Source organism: Mesitornis unicolor, unplaced genomic scaffold (assembly GCF_000695765.1).
Source record: "Mesitornis unicolor isolate BGI_N332 unplaced genomic scaffold, ASM69576v1 scaffold16389, whole genome shotgun sequence".
Taxonomy (NCBI): Eukaryota; Metazoa; Chordata; class Aves; order Mesitornithiformes; family Mesitornithidae; genus Mesitornis; species Mesitornis unicolor.
In genome coordinates this window covers 48,388-60,597 of record NW_010206698.1, presented here as the reverse complement: position 1 = coordinate 60,597, position 12,210 = coordinate 48,388, and positions in this window count along the sequence as shown.

The window sequence follows — 12,210 nt, the reverse complement described above, 5'->3', positions numbered from 1 at the left end:
TATAAATAAATATATATATAAATATATATCTGTATAGTCACAGTACACTGAAACAAACCCATCGGCTTCGAGATTGGGTGTGGGAGGGAGGGCTTCACGTGGGAATGTCTGGGGAATGTTGCCTGGCTCTTGGTACAGGTTTGTTTCGTGTAGCATGGGAGAGGTTGAAGCTCACTGATACAGCCTGGGAGCCTGGTTTGAAGAACATGGTACTGCATGTGGGTTGCACTGTAGTGTATCAGTCCCTATGCCTGCTCTTACCCTGTGGAAATATGGAGGCACCTAAACCCTACTGGAGGCAGTTGAAACGGAAAAGCCTGATTAAAAAAATTGAATAAAGTAGTCTTTGTTATTAATCAGGGAACTAACCTGCCTGATTTATAAAAGGAGAAATGCACACTGAGGATGTTCTTTTCCATGTGTGATGTTTGCAAAATGAAGTTAAACACTTAAAGCAGCATTGTGAGACAATCTGTCTCTCTGGAGACACCTGTGTCATTCAGTCCGAGCCACTACTGCTCTAAGAACCTACTGCCCATGTGGATCCCATGTAATCAAGTACTTATCATCGTGATTTAGAGAGGGCTTCTTTCAGATTGTTGGCTTAAAGTGCAATAATTTTCCTGTCCCTTTCTCTTGTAGGGTATTAAACACAACATTGTTTGAACTGTATGAAGCTCTGGGCAATTTTCCTGCCTTATGGGTCTTCAACGTGCTGCTTGTCATTCTTCAAATTCTGCACTGTTTTTGGTCTTATCTAATCATAAAGGCAGCCTACAAAGCTTTTTCAAAGGGCAAGGTAAGACAGCATGGTTCGGTTTCATGTTCAGTATTTTAACTTTTTCAGGGTGACTGACCTTTTGGTTACTTTTTTCTTTCTAATTCATAACACACTACTGAAGACATATGTTTTATGTAAAGTCTTTTTTCCTTTCATGGAAACTTTTTTCCACTCCTTCTAACTATTATCAGGTAAGTTAATGTACTCTTTATAGTGAGTTTATTTCTATGTGCTTCCACATTTCTTTTTGATAGTCTGGCGCACTGAACCAAACTACATTAGGGAAATCAGATTGAAAAAAAACAAAACACAAAACCAAGCAAACTGCTGTCTTGGGGCTGCCAGTTCTGTTTTTCTTCTTTATAGTAGTTGTTAGCAAAGTGTTCATTTCCCAGCTTGTAGTGATAGTAATAATAATACGAATTGAAATTCTGCTGCCTTTGCTAGTGGCAAAGTTACAAATCACAGCCTCTTTTGGGTTTTGGTGTTAATGAGGTTCTGCAAAGGGCTACGTACTTTCTAGGATTCCTGCAGCAAGGCCACTTGGGATAAAATTTAGTGTCTTGCTGCCATTGTTGTATTTGACAGGGAGGTGTAATTCACAGAAATGCTAGCCCCATTACACTCGCTGTTCAGATACGGTGCTCACGTTTAGATGATAGAAGTAATGCTTACAGATCATGTAAAGTACAGGTCATTTTGCCCTTAGAGTAGAGCGATGTTTTAAGACATGTCACCACCCCCACAGTGAACAGGATTCTTTGCAGAAAACTGCTTTCTATGAATGCACTGGTGAGCTCAGCCTTGTGTTGGACAGAGAGAGTCTGCCGTTCGCTCCGTATGACAGACAGTGCTTTTGTGAACTGCATTTTGCCTGGAAGCCACACTTCAGTCTCCTCTGCTTTTAGCAATTCTTAGCCTCAGCTGTCCTGTCTGAATTACACCAATGACTTCAAAGAGTGCTTCTTACTCTTTCTTACTCTGCTTGTTTATCCTTTTCCTTGTGCTGTGCTGGAAGGCTGGGAAGTGGAACCCCTTGCACGTAAGTTTCTTAAAGTTTACTCTGCAAAAGATTTATTCTGTGCAATACTGGTGTTTGTGGTTTTCTTTAATTCATCATTTCTGCTTGATATTTTTATCCATTGTTTGTGTTTATTTATTTGAGTGAAAGTTATCTTTAAAGGCTGTTTTTGACTTCTTGCCTGTGCGTGCCATTGCACAATACCATGCAAACCCACTTCTGTATCTAATGTCTGGATGCTATGATGTTACAATCTTTTCTACACATGCGTATCAGCAGGATAAGCAGCTGCTCTGTCACCATTCAGGAAGCATATTTGAGAGCATAAGTCCTCTGCCTTGTAGTTCAAACAATTTCAGAGAAGAGAATTTAGATTATACGAGAGCAGAATTAGACGCTCACAGTAAGACAGTGACCGGGTTAAAGATGCATACGTATGACATGCACATGGGGCATTCTTTTTCATTCAGATACTTCAGTTCTTAACTCACAAGCCTGGTCTTTCAATTTCTGCAGTAAAATAAGCAATGTTTTCACAACACATTACAGATATCTTACAGTAGATCTTCATCCTTAATTATTGTTTTATTTTTGCATTGCTAGTATCGACCCTTGAAACAGCTCAGCTGATAAAGCCATTTATTATCATTAAATTTGTAACTAATCCTCACCATCTTATGCTTAGGAGTTTTATAAACATAGATACCTATTTTCTAGACTCCTCCTGTGGAAATTACTCCAGCGGGTTCTTTTGGGGATAAACAAAGAGAACTAAGTACTGCGAGATGTGTTGCATTTATATCAGGTTTTAAGTGCGAAGACCCTGACACCCTGGTATGTTGCTGCATGTGTTAACAGAAGAGAGCAGATCACATGTTTAACAGAAGTGGCTGCAGCATAGAATCTTCTTCTGATTGTTTGGCTTTGAGTCAGGACCCCGGTAGAAGAATTGGCAGCGCATTTAATCTATTAAGAGAATTTAAGATGATGCAGAATTTTTCCATCATCTGCCCCCATGTCGATCACAGGCTCTCAGTGCTCTGTGCTGGGCTCATTCTCATCTATCTGATAGAAGTGTAATACTAAGTGTATTTCTTTGTCCCCAACAGCTTTAATATAAAAGTCCCTTTATATAAAAGAGACTGAAGTGTTTTTTTAATTGAAGCTGTGTAAGTATGGAATTAAATTTCTGACCTCAGCTGAGGTCCAGTTTCATGGGTGTCAGAATTGGAGGCTTGTTGGACACTAACATTAAAAACATTACTTACTAGGAGGTAAATGGGAACTGCGTGTTTCTTTTTTCTTTGTTCCCAAGCGAAATAGTGTCACTCAAGTGTTACAGTATTGGGAGTGCCTAAGGCAAATGGCTGTTTCTGAGGCGAGGGCTGGAGAGCAGAATTGTCATGAGGGCTTTCTGGAGTAGAGGAGCATTACTGTAAGCAAAAAATTACATGCAGTGTCCCTGTTCTTTAATTGTTTTGATTTCTTTGGGAAAAAGACTCACCGTGTGTTTTGCCCTCTTTATGTACATTTGCTATGGTAACGTCAATTGTAATTGCCCGATGTGGCAACCTGCACAGCATGGGTACTTTCTGAATGAATTAGGAAGCTCAGCTATACAAACAAGTAGAAGTAGGCATGGAAATCTGCATCTTGGAAGCTGCGTGCAGCTTAGACTTCAGACCTTTTCCCATTGATGCTTTTTTTTACTTCAGCTGGTATATTCTTACCAGTTTTAGGGATTTTCAAGCCAAAACTTAAGTGTGGATTGGATGATTGGATAGTGAGGTGGATTGAGAACTGGCTGAAGGGCAGAACTCAGAGTGTTGTGGTCGGTGAGGCAGTCTACTTGGAGGCTCATGTCTAGTGATGTTCCTCAGGGAAACAGAGGAGATAGGGATCTCTATTGCATCCAGCTCTGTTCAATGTATTCGTCTCCCATATGAAGAAAGGCTGAGAGAGCTGGGTCTGTTTAGCCTGAGGAGACTGAGCCTAGGCTTATAAATATCTAAAGGGCGGGAGTCAGGAGGATGGTGCCAGACTCTTCTCAGTTGTGCCCAGTGACAGGGCAAGAAGCAGTGGTCACTAACTAGTACATAGGAGGTCCAACTTAAAAATAGGGAAAACATTCTTTACTGTGAGAGTGTCAGAGCACTGGACCAGGCTGCCCAGGGAGATTGTGGAGTCTCCTTCTCTGGAGACATTCAAAACCCGCCTGGACGAGTTCCTGTGTGATCTTCTCTAGATGATCCTGCTCTGGCAGGGGCATTGGACTGGATGATCTTCAGAGGTCCCTTCCAACCCCTACTGTTCTGTGATTCTGTGAATATTTTGTATTATCAGGTAAAAGAGAAGCACCCCAAAGGAAGCACAGGAAATACAGTTGTTGTAGGAAGGCAGAGGGATGGGGGCTAGGTTGAATTTGGGAGCTTGGATTGTTGGCTCCTTTAGTGTGTGCACAACCCTTTGCTTTGAGCACTGTGCCCTCACTTTATTACCTGCAACGCACCAGTGCAAAGTTCTCACTCTGCCTTTGCACGTAGCATATGTGTGTATAGGCATCCATGTTTGACGTGAGTCCAGGCAGGCAAAGGCAGAGAAGTGTGCCAGAGCTGAGAAAGCCTTCAAAGCTCACATTGAAAAATGTTTGAGTTCTCTGATTCTGGCTTGAAGCAAACAGCCCAGTTATTTCCTTATAATCACCTACTGCTTGCTTCTTTTTCAAATTGTACAGGTAGCAAAGGATGACCGAAGTGACATTGAGTCAAGCTCAGATGATGAAGAAACAGTACCTCGTTCAAAGAGCCCGCACAGCACTATCGCCACTAACGGGACCGGCGGTGCCAATGGGACAAACGGGTATCTTACTGGTGGCACTTGCTCAGAAGAGCATTAATCCTTGAGTTCAATCATGAGACACAAACAGAATGAACTGTTTGCTACTGGAAGTAAATTATGAGTTGTGAATGCAGTTTCTTCATATATCTCAGCATCAGAAACAATTAGGAGTATCAAAGCATTCTGATAGTGCACTGCCATATTTCCTGTTTGTGAATGAGGACTACACACCATTCTGTGTACGTAGGCATGCTGTATGTGTATGTAACTGACACAATGGGAGCAGTATTTTCACTTGTACTGTCTTTGAAATATTTATTTTGTATTCTTTTGGGAACTTCTGGACAAAAGGGAATATCCATTCTCAAACTTTGTCTCTTGGGATTCTCAGTGGTGGAGAGCATCATGCTCAGATCTCTTCTGTCCATCCCTGTTGTTTTTGCTGATTCTGCTATAAGTAATAGTTGCTTGATTGACAATAAGATAGAACATAGCTTTATAGATTCTAGATCTGCTTCAGATACTTTTGCTATCTTTGTGTTTTCAAGTGCTGGTTTTGAAATTGCCTATGAAATCACAGTTGCCATTCTTCCACACATAAAGTTTGAAATAGTAAGTAATGTGGTCAATTAGCAATTCAGGGGAAAAAAATTGTGGTAATTGTGGAATATTATTTTAGCATAATTTAAAATTCAATTTGGTGGTTAACTGCATTATCTGTAGGTTTGATTTGTTGTGCAAATATCCAGACAGCATTGATGTCTACAGTTGGGATAAACTCATTCTCACTTGTTCTTTTTCTGCCTTGCAATTTTTGACCTCTACAAATTTTAGGTTTTTGCCAAGATTCCATGTTGAAAGGTGTTTGTTCAGGTGCACCATTGTGAATCCGGATCTCACTCCTGAAAATGTTTTTGCAAGTTCAGATGGATGAAAGCAGGGGTGTAATGGATAAAACAGCAGATGGAAAGTTCATTGCTTTCTTGGACACAGTTCAGTCTAGGTGTCCTATAATTATTGCCATTTTCTTGGTAGGGTGAAGAGAGAGAAGGCAGAATGTCATTCCTTGCTAGTTTATTTTAAATGCATGAAAGCTGGAGCAAAATTAAGTTTTAACGTATTTTACAGCAAACTTTGAATGCTCAGCAGTATTTCATCACCTCTACAAATAAAATTAAGGGTGTCTGTAAAATAATTTTGCTCTTCTTTTTCATCCAAGATTTACAAACTGTGTCCCAAAGAAGACAAAGTAACACCCAAGGTAAACATCTTTTTTAACATTATGTACACACTTCTTCCAGTCTCTAGCTCAAGTTTGATGTAGGATGCTAAGTATCATACAACTCTTGCAGGACACTTTTCTGTGATTTTTGACAGCAGTGCCAAAAGTATGCGAGGTTCTTGGGTAATGGACTCTATGCAACCTACTGTTCAACAGTATTGTTTATGTGCACACAGAACCAATGTGCTTATAGACCAAAGACTTATATATATGTATTTTGAAAAGAAAAAGGAAGGAACAAACCAGGAAAAAAATGTGACAGGGTTTTCTGTAGTCAAAGGGATTGGAGTGCCGTGTTTGGCTGGAACTCTAAGCCAGGAAATCTGATTCCTTCCACCTATGCAAATAGCGAAATATAGATGGTTTCTGATGCCATAAAACATGTTTAAAGGCTCTATTTTGTACAGACTCCATTGAAGAAAGTTGTATTGCCACTTCTTTCTTTTGAAAAACTGAGATTTGTCCTGTTCTACTGGTCACTCTTGAAGAATTCTGAAACCTTTATTATCCATAGGGAACCTTGTGCTAAATTAATGGCAGGATGGCTTGCATGAAAATAGTATCTCCACTTGGTAGACAATAAAAGAAAACTGAAAAATTGTAAATCATGGAAGAAGAGCTCTCAGTTTTACTACCCATAGACCATCTTTTGAAAAAGCCAGGTAACCTTGTAATTCAGCAGCCACATAGCTTGTATGTCCATGAGTATATTTGAGGGAGCAAGGGACTCTTACTTAAGTCTCCTTCTCCCCCAGAAGTTTCTCTGCCTCTTTCTCATCTGTCTCCTGTGCCTCTGATTTCATAGAGTTAGCTGCAGGGCAGATTATACACTGCTTGCAGTGGAAAGTATCCCACCCACAGTATTTGAAGTGGCAGTTGTTTAATAATTACTCTTAAGATGATATCAAGATTTTAAAACAAAACCATCCTGGGTTATATATTGAATGAACATTATAATTTCTGAAATCTGACCTGCTAAGAGGGTAATTGAGATTAGCAGTTTAAACACACCTCTTTCACGGTGTTGATTACTACCTCCACTGGGCCTTTTCCCTTCTGCAAAAATGGTTGCAAAAACGACGTTCTGGCAAAGTATTTTGTCTCACGTGGGGACAGTGTTGCTCTGAGCTATCAACATGCACAGCAATAATGCTGTAGTGTTGTTGGTCCTCCCCAGCTGTGCTCTGTAGTGTTGATTCACACGTACAGTGAAGGCCACAGCCCTTGAGATGGTTCACCATTGCTGGGTATATGTGCTCTCCGTTAAAAATTGTTTAAAATGGCAGCTTGGGTTGGAACTCTTCCTTTGAGCTTTACGTTCAGTAGCATCTATGATGTGCCAAAGCGTGTGCACAGTTCCTATGGTTTAGCTGACTTCCAGGGACTTACTTATGTCATATAACCTGGCTTTTTGGAGTCTGTTCTTAGCAGCCTGGAATAAACTCAATGCAGGTATGTCTGGAAAATCGGTGAGGTGAGAGATTCAAATGACACATTTGTGAAAATGGGGTAAGAGTAAGGAAGCATTGAGAACTTCACTAAACTTTGCTGAACAATCACTTTGAACAATCGCAATGAACTTTCAAGCTACATTTTTAAAATGTAAATTTAAAACTCACACTTTTTTCTGTCTTTAGTGGGAAGGACCAAGTGTTTTAGTGACCTTACTTGGCGATGTGTTTTGATTCATTGCTTTAACCAATGGATGTCAAAACTTTGGCTTCATCTTCCCCTCTGCAGAGAATGTCATGCAACTATTTCCTCTTTCATTTGAATTTGCTTGCTTCTCTGTTAAAGAGCTTTGCAAGGTGCTTTTGGAGGCCATCAAATATTTAGAGGATAATCACACATATTCCAGAAAATGGATTGAAATTATTCGCATGGCTCATGGTAAATGCGAGATCTAAAAAGGTTCTGTATATTAATACCTTTTGTAGAATTGTCCTTTTAGTCGTTTTAGAAATGAGAGTTTGTACTCTATAACCTGTTTGTCTTCAACTTCTATGCTCCCTTTTTATAGTACAGTACTTGACACAGTAGTTGAGATGTTGAAGTAGAAAAATGAGGAAATTATATGTAGAGTTTATTAGTAAATAGTAAGAATTTGTCTTCTCTCCCTACCCAGCCCAGAATATAGTAAACTAAGATTCAGGTCTCCTTTTGTTTACTGTTTTCCATATTGGCATATTTTGTACCAAAATAAAAGTATATGGTGGGTTTGGGCTTTCTTGTTTATTTTTGTTGGGTTTTTTAATAAAAACCTAAAAACAACCATTGCAGAAAACAGTAGAAATATCTGGTCAAACAGCAAGGGTGGACGCTGGAATCTTTTGGATGTTGATCAATGTTAAATAGCGCTAGTTCTAAAATACCAAAGGGTCCCATGCTCTTTTCCTGTTGCCATTTTGTAGTTTTCTCTACCTGTTCTTTAGCAGAATGGCGCGGGTGTTGTGGCTTCAGAGGCTCCTGTTTCAGCCTGTGACCATTCTGTGTGATTGTCCTTTTTCTGAGACCCAGGTACATGCACTAAAGCTTTACCTACAGTGAAATTATTCTTGTCTTTATTCTATATCTGTTTCAAGTGAAAATCACTTGCTGTTTCTGAGCAGGACACAACAGCGAAAGCCATTACCCTGCAGCAAATGTTGATGGTGATCAACATGAGTAGATGTAAACACTGCGTGTGGTTTTTGCAGAGTATTCTAGTAGGAAGCCTGATGCCTGTTTCATTCATCTTCTCATTACTGCAGCCTTCTGTATTCTCAGAGAAATATGGGCTATAATTGGTTTCTACAGTTGATGCTTTGGTATTTTTTAAATCTCTTTGCTACAGCTCATTTTTGTATGTCTCCTGTTGTCTACTCTCTTGGGACATTTGAGCAGGAGGAGCTATTGAATACTTTTTACCCTTCCTGTAATGGAGACCCTACTAGGCCTAATTTCAGTGTTGTGCACACGACAGTTGCCTTTAAACCATAAAGCAAAACCAGTTTGTATTACTTTTTTGACTGGTTTTGATCTGGAACAGGGACCTAATGGGAACTTCAGTAAGACAACCTTATTCCTTTTTTCTTTTCTTTTCAAAAAGCACTAGTGGAAGTTTGGGAAAATGGCATACATGTATATCCTTTACATTTTAAAGACTTCTGATTGTAGTTGCAATGGAAACACAGTGCTTGAGTGTGTCTGTACAGAATTCTAAGTCTTTGAAATTGCTGTCAATGAAAAACCTGAAGGAAACACTATGAGATTGTGTTTTGGAGCCATGTCAATGATCACATGTATCAGACGAAAGACCAGACAAAATTATTGTCTTACATGGCCTAAAATGATCCGTGCAACAAAACACAGACTTCTGGCTTCTGCTGAGCTTCAGCTCCTTGCAGTCTCGGGGTTTAACTGCTGGACGCAAGCTCCCATGCCGTACTGTGTGTGCTGCCTGCCTGTTGCAGGTCAGGGTGAGGCAGATGACACTACTTCACCCGTGTTTTCATGACAACCCTGTGCTTGAGGAGCTCTTTCAGAAATGCGGTGGTGTGTAGGAACTCCACTGCCCCAGACACAGCGATGTGCTGGCTAGAATCCTTTCATGTACAGCTGCTGTGTGGAACTTTGGGAGTTATTTTGTGTTTAACTCAGTTGGTTTTCGGGACTTTTTTTTAGTATGGAAAATAATTATTCCTCATAAAATCTCTGGAACCAATTAGTATTGTGGGCTATTTTAATTTGGAGACACTTTCATAATAAACATAAGTATTAGGAATGTAGTGTTGGTTTTCTTCTCTTTTCCATGAAATGCAAACGCTGTTTTCCTTTGTGCTGGCTCAGAGGTTGTTATTCACACTGCAGACTCCAGAGTTTTTAGAGCAGATACAAATATGTCATGGCTGAACTCGCCACTGTGGTATTTTATGGTATTTCTTGAATGAAACTGTAACAGTGAAGTGTCAGAAGTTTTCTCTATGCAAATTAAAATACTTTTATTATAAAAAGACATTTTACTAGGTTTCAAAAAGTAGAATTTTGCATGCTAATTATTTCTGAATGTCCAGCTGGACCCACTTTGGAAAAGCTGTCTTTTTTCAATCTAGGTTGTCAGAGTTTCTTAAAAGTGTATGTCCGTTCAGATGTGTCGGGCTAAACTGTTGGCTAACAAAGCACCGCCTACCACTTCTGGAAGTGAGAGACGAGAGTCACTTGCGAGTGGTTCTTTGAGAAAAAGCTGCGGCTCTGGATTTTGCCAAGGAAGCTGCATCTTTCAGACCCCTACCATTGGAGTAAAACAAATCTGCTTGCTTATTTATCACAGGATTCTGTGTTTTTTCACTGCTGTTTAAAGGAAGATGGATAAAGGGGTTTGATTTTGTTTTTTAATAAGTAGCTATCTGTGTGTAGCAATGCAGTGAGCTGGAATTGCTTTCATGCACTCACCAAAGTAGAGCCTACAAAATACCATTGTCAGGCAGGCTCTGGCGCAGCATAAAAAGATGAGGAGGAAGTATTTATAAATGGGATGCATGAAAATATTCTTACAACCTCAGCATAAAATTGAGGTAACAGCTCTCATACCACAAATACTGGTTAGGTAGGAATCTCCACACATCAACTGAAGTTTTGCCTCTGGAAAAGAAGTAAACCTGGGGATCTGCATTGTGTTTAAAGAACTAATTGCATGTCTCCATGATAATATATAGAGAGGGTCTTGTAGTACATTTGATATGGCATTTAAATTCTTGTTTATTGAAGAGATTTAATTATGTGGGAATTTGTCCAGTTATATGTCTAATGTCTTTTGCTTCCTGGTTCACGTATACCCCTCAGCTTACATAGCACGAGGGAGAGCCACTGTGTACAGAAAACGGCTCAAGATAATGTGAAAAAGAGCAAGAATTTTGTTATGTACTGCTTTTAAGTCTGTCAAGGTCCTTCTGCACAAGAAACACAGTGGTTCCCAGAAGGAAACAGGAGATCTGTGCTGCTTTAGAAGAGCTAAAAGCAGGTGACACTGTCCATGCTGTGGTACAGGTGGGTGGAAGGAATCCAAATGTGTAGCTGTGCTGGATGGGCAAATTGCCGCATGACTCGGTAGCTCCTCGTGCTGTGATGGACAGAGGCTGGGAGCTTGTGTGGAGGGATTCCCACTCCATATTGTCAGTCCCAGCTCTGCTGCTGCGGGCAGAGGTTTCCTGCTGGGTTTTTGGTCCTCTTCATACCCTGCTCGGCAGGGTGCTCGTCCTGCCCTTTGACGGATTTTACAATGTGCATCCTTGTCAGTGGGTTACCTTCTTAACAGATTTCACAGAGCAAGATGCCAGTTTGTGCTCGCATGTAGAAGAGTCCAGGATGGTTGTTGTATGGTCATCATAGGCTGTTTTCCACAGGGTTGCCATGCTGGGGAATTTTAAAGTGTGAATACACTCAATATTAAGAAGTACGAGACATACCAAATGAACGTTGGTACGTGTAATGGGTATGAAGGTGGGATGCAAGCTGGGCAGACTTGCATATCCTGACTTCTCACTGGTGGCTGCCCTGCCTCCTGGACTGTAAAATTCAGAGATCTGTGAAAATATTCAGAGAATATTTTCTCTGTGAAAAGTTAACTTCAATAATCCAAAACTTACTTGTGCAAAGCAAATTAATAAAATAATAACTGTATTAGCTAGGCAGAACAATGGCCTTATTAAAGCGCGTGTCATGCGAGGCCTAACTGCAGAGCTCTGCTGGTAGAAGACAACCGTGCCCACAGGAGGCCTCTCCACCAGTAGTGGGGTAAGGGTAGGGCTCACACATCTTCCATCGTGTACCTTAGAAGACGGCGTTATTGCTATAGGATAAAACACGCTTGAGGAAAGGGTTTTACGCCTCTTTCCTTCAGCCCTGCGTCTGCCAAGCCAAGCGCTGATGATTCTTGTAGAGGAAATGGTTAAATGCAGAGTTGTGTGCAACAGCGAGGTGTTTGTAAGGTTCTGACTTTCAAGTGTAATTGTTTAGATGTGACACAGAACCATTAGCTTCTAGTCACTGGCAAGTGCAGTGTGCAATCAAGTATTACCAGGTAGTTGAGTATTACAGTTTTTGTCTGTAAGAGCAGCATGGCCAGCTGGTCATGTTAGTGCTGTAGTCCTCTGAGTAGATGAGTAGACAACATACTTGTTAAAGCTACTTGCTGGCAATGGATATTTACATTCCCAAATTAATATCCTTTCCTAAACATCTGAAAAACACTATTGTACTGCTGAAGTTTTTAAAACGCTTCCAAGCCCTCTCCCTAGAAAATACTACACC